Source organism: Rattus norvegicus, chromosome 4, assembly GCF_021556685.1.
Source record: "Rattus norvegicus strain SHRSP/BbbUtx chromosome 4, alternate assembly SHRSP_T2T, whole genome shotgun sequence".
NCBI lineage: Eukaryota > Metazoa > Chordata > Mammalia > Rodentia > Muridae > Rattus > Rattus norvegicus.
Window position 1 is genome coordinate 104,312,663 of NC_141537.1, and position 5,648 is coordinate 104,318,310.

A 5,648-nucleotide genomic window follows, 5' to 3' on the forward strand; every position below is an offset into this window, starting at 1 on the left:
TTGGTCGCTCTGCTGACACACTCCCCTGGGTGGTCTGCGACAGTGGTGTGTAGTGCAAACAGCAGGGAGATGGGCATCATTTCTGTATGGAGGTAAAGCTGATGTCAAGAAGCACTTCCTTGCTGCCTTACAGTCTCAGTTCTGGGGACCCAGCAGGGGCCTTGTCCTTGGAAAGTTCAGGGGCTCTTTGCTGCTGTGGTGGTTTGATTAGGTTTGGCCCTCAATAGACTCATGTGTTAAATGCTTGGCCCACAGGCAGTGGCACTTTTAGGAGGTGTGGCCTTCTTGAAGTGGGTGTGGTCTTGTTGGAGGACCACAGTGTGTCACTGTGGAAGCATTGGTTTTGGAGGTCTCATGCTTAGACTGTGCTCAGTGTGAGACACAATCTCTTCCTGTTGCATGCAGGTCAAGATACAGAACTCTTGGCTCCTTCTTCAGTACATGTCTGCCTGCGTGCTGCCATGTTTCCCACTGTGATAATAATGACTAAATCTCTGAACTGTAAGCCAATTAAACATTTTCCTGTAGAATTGCTGTGGTCTCAGCCAAAGAGCATGTAAGGGTTGGACCTAGGCCTCCCACCCATACTTACCAGATGTGCAGCTTGGTCTTCATGTGGGTCCCAAACGACTGGAGTAGGGGCTTACCCTGACTTGGTTACCTGCCTGTGGATCCTGTTTCCCTAACAGGGCTGCCTTGTCTGGCCTCAGTGGGAGAGGATATACTTAGTCCTGTAGTGACTTGAGGTGCCAGAGTGGGTTGATACCCAGGGGGAACCTCCCCATTCTTGGAAGTGAAGGAGAAGAGATGGGGGAGAAGTTGTATGAAGAGGGGACTGGGAGGAAGGGGTCTGCGATCAGGATGTAAAGTGAATGAATAAATTAATTAATGGAAAGGGAATAGTGCTGTAGTCATGATGTCTCTTCACAGCAATAAAACCCATACTAAGACAGCTGCCCAGTGTCTTCCAAGATCACCAGGGAACTGCATTTACCTATCTTTCAGGAAATACATCTATCTAATCAATAATGAGCAGAGGAAGGGAGGGAGGAAGGGAGAGAGAGATTCTCTAACTCACCAGGCACCTATTTACAACATCCAAGGACTGTAATGGACATCTGTATACAGTAAATGAAGTATATATTTGAGCAGGCAGGAAGGGTGATATTTTATAGGCAAACAGAGAGGTTTAACCAAGCTATTCAGATACAGATCCAGGCTTTATTGGTCTTGAGGATCTGGCAAGACTGGCCGTCAGTTCTCTGGAGCAGCTGCAGCTACATAGGTGCTGGGTGCAGACTTACTATCTGTATTGTTACATTCTTGAAGAATGTCAGTGGTAAAGGTTTCCCAGCTGGTGCATGCTGTGACGCAGGCACAGTAGTTAGTGTGTGGTTTTAGATCATTCTCTTTTGAACCTTCAGAAACTTTGTGAGAAGATGCTATGGTAGAGAGGCAGGTGTGCACTTCACCCCCTCAGCTTTGTTGGGTCTGACAAGAAAGACTTTGTGTTGGATTCATTGGCCTTCATATTTATAACCACAATGTGTTTGTTTAATTTGCTTTCCCTGGGGAGATATGTACACAAAACATGTTTGCCCCAGATTGGACACTGACCAAAACAAGGATTTCACCAAAGTCCAGCTTTTAAGCCATTGGGTAAAAAGTTACTTATGCTTGGATGACCCCTAAAACATCATCACAAAGTCCCACCCCATCATGGGAAATGACCTCATGGAAGCTACATCATGGAGTCTTGCCTTTCAATTAATCCTCTACTTCCTGTTTGTTTTATCATGTCCCAAGATCACTTGCAGTTTAGGGGTGGTAGGAACAGAAGGAAATAATGGTTAACATCCCAGTGCTGCTTCTGGGCTGTCTCAGCTCCACTGCACTAAGCCAGAAACAAAAAGTTACTCTTTTGTCATTTTCCGCTTAGATGTAAAGATTCACAGGTGCCTCACCCCCTCTCCCTTAAAGACACAGTCTCATGTAGTCTGGGCAAGCCTTTATCTCACTATGAGGTCATGAATGATCTTTAACTTCTGACACCACCTGTTGTGATGACAGGCATGTACCACCACACCCATTTTATGGCCTATGTCTCAGGATCTTGGGCTCTGTGCATGATAGGCAAGCACTTAACTATCTCGGCCATGTCTTTCATCCCCATGTCTTGCAAAAGTTATTGGCACCATTAGAGTATGGCTGAGCAGGGAAAGCATGCAGAGTGACCATCTGTACTGGGGTCAGACTCTTCATGACAACACACTCAGCTAGTTCTGCTGTCATGGTTCCAAAGGTAATGACCTCTCCCATGAGTGTATGTGTGGATGAGAGGACTTCTAAAGTGTTTCTTCTATAATATCCAGAGATTGCAATCTCTGTAGTATTGCAGTACAGTATAGTATAGTGTGGTGTTGGGCTTTTAAAGCACATTCTACTGTAGGCTGCTCTAGCTGTTAGTCTGAAGCTCCTTATGCTATCTTTCTGGGGCATCAATGCCCACCCATGATACAATGGTGATACATGCCCAACTAGAACCTGCTAGATCAGTAGTTACCTTTCTAATGCTGTAACCCTTCAAAACAGTTCCTTATGATGTGGTGACCCTCAACTATAAAATTATTCTTTTTTTTTAAAGACTTATTTATTTGCTCTCTCTCTCTCTCTCTCTCTCTCTCTCTCTGTGTGTGTGTGTGTGTGTGTGTGTGTGTGTGTGTGTGTGTGTGTGTGTATGTACACTATAGCTGTCTTCAGACACACCAGAAGAAGGCATCAAATCCCATTATGGACAGTTGTTGGCCACCATGTGGTTGCTGGGAATTGAACTCAGGACCTCTGGAAGAGCAGTCAGTGATCTTAACTGCTGAGCTATTCCTCCAGCCCCCCAAAATTATTCTCATTTCTATATCATGATTGTATTTTTCTCACTGTTATGAACTATAATGTAAATACCTGTGTTTTCTAATGTTTTTAGGTAAATCCTGTGAAAAAGTCATTTGACTTCCAGAGGGGCTGTGACCCACAGGTTGAGAAATATTGTTCTAGTCAATGGTCTTGGATTTGAACAAGTCCAGCAAGTTTCCAAGTGTAAAGGAGAAGGCTGCAACTCATAGAATGATCTAGCACTTAATGATTTTGGTGACTGTGCTGAAAGTGGGAAGGAACTGTCTTGGAATTGAGAAGGCCCCATCTGGAATCTTGGACCAAGGGCTTAGCAGAGGCTGGGATGGCAGAGCAGGGCTGCAGAGAAAAGACACCAAGCACACGAAGAGAGGAAGAGGCTCTCAGGCCTGTAGTCATGCATTGTAGTCCTTTTATATCCTCTCCTGTTGAGCCCAGCTGCAGCCTCATCGGATATACAGGCACCCCCACTCACCTGCCAGTCTTCTTGCTGCCTGACCCTGGTGGTTCACTAATTGCAGTGTTGTGCTGATTTAACCGTCCATGTTGCTTAGTGCCCATTAACCAGAAAAGTCATGGCTTCATTATCGTTTATTGTTTTTCTTTGCTGGTGATTTTAGTTTCACTTTCGTGCCTATGATAAAGCACCACAGCTAAAAACAATGTGGATAGGAAGGGATTTATTTCAGCTCAGAATTCCAGGTTAAAGTCCTTCATGGCATGGCAGTCACAGTGGCAGGAACTAGAAGTAACTGCTCAGATACACAGCTAAGAGTGGAAAAAAATTAATGCATGTATATACCTAGTACTCCGCTCCATCTCTCCACTCCCATGCAATTCAGGATCCAATACCTAGGGAACAGTGTTGCTCACTTTTAGGTTGAGATTTCCCACATCAATTAGCATAATTAAAATCTGTCCCCGTAGACATGCCCACAGGCTGTCCTGACCTAGAAGATCCCTTACCACCAAGCGAAACTAGAATTTTTTTTTTGACAATTAAAATAATCACAATGTTTCAGGGTAGAAACCTAAAGATCACTTTGAGATCAAAATCTGAATGGAGAGTTTGTATTCAGCTGCTAGCAACTGCCTAGAGAGAAACACTTCTCATAGAGCAGCCCTGAATGCGTTTTATGGGGAACTTTTAAAAACAAAGAACAGAAAAACTACATCCTGGTTGGCAGCTGTAGAAGGAAGTAAAGCAAGCAATCAGTTTAACAGAAGCCAAACACACGTAGTTAGCTAGGATATTTCAACCCCACATTCCTAGAATAGGGTTGGGTACTTCACCATGAAACTTTTCACAGCATGGTGGAAATGGGGTCAGCTTCAGGTTAAACCAAAGATGCCTTGTACTGGCTGGTTTTGTGTGTCAATTTGACACAAGCTGGAGTTATCACAGAAAAAGGAGCCTCAGTTGTGGAAATGCCTCCATGAGACCCGTTGTAAGGCATTTTCTCAATTAGTGATCAAGGGGGAAGGACCCAGTCCATTGTGGGTGGTGCCGTCCCTGGGCTGGTGGTCTTGGGTTCTATAAAAGAGCAAGTTGAGCAAGCCAGGGAAAGCAAACCAGTAAGCAGCATCCCCCCATGGCCTCTGCATCAGCTCCTGCTTCCTGACCTGCTTGCGTTCCAGTCCTGACTTCCTTTGGTGATGAAACAGCAATGTGGGAGTGTAAGCTGAATAAACCCTTTCCTCCCCGACTTGCTTCTTGGTCGTGATGTTTGTGTAGGAATAGAAACCCTGACTAAGACATGCCTCTAGCTGAGAGAAAATGGAGGAATTTACCCTGTCACAAAAACTTCACTGTTTGTCAACTTGACACACAAGCAAATAAAATTATAACCTGCTACTCCTTGTTTCCATTTTCATGTTTATTTTCACAATAGAAAATACAATCCAAGTTTATAAGTCCTATATTCTCTTAAAATTCAAGTATTCTTCTAAAGTCTCTTAACTGTGGTCTCTTACAAAAAAGTAACCATAGAAAAACACAAGTCGTATACTACCGATATCTTATGGCACACAATAAACACTCCTATTTTAAAATGGAAAGCTCATAAAACATTTATACCATTACAACATCAAAACTCACCAGGGGCAAATACTAAACCTCCATTCTGAGGAAGAACATGGAGAGCCCATCCAAACTGACAGGAGGAAGCAGAATGGAGGGATTTCCTAAGCCCAGAGGAATCCCAGGGAGACAGACAAGGAGCTGGGACAAAGAGGATAGACTGCAAATGCAGAGGCGTAGTTGCTCCTGACAGTTTCTGTGACCTCCAGAGAAAGAAGGCAGAGGAGAAAAGGTAAAGTAGAGATCTGTTTTGCAAGCCTGGCAACCCTAGTAGTCATTTAGGTAAAAGGAATCATTTTCCAAGCCCATGATGAAAGCTTATGATAGCTAAATACAAATTCTGTTGAGAGCAGGCACCACTTCCAGGACGGCATTGTGCTTCCATTTGTCCAGATGCCCACAGCCAGCGCAATAGGAATCATCAGAGGTTTTTCAAGGAGTAATGGCCCCTCAGGCTCTGATCTATGAGTCTGTGTCACCTCAGTGTAGATGGGATGACTGATAGAAAGCCAGAGGCTACAAAGAGGCTGACACCAAGCCTGGACATACCAAAATCCGGACAGAGAGAACTAGGAGACAGAAGGACACTTGCTGATAATTGTCTCATGAAAAAGAAGTTGAGAAGATGAGGTTCACTGGACACCCAAACTCATGACCAATA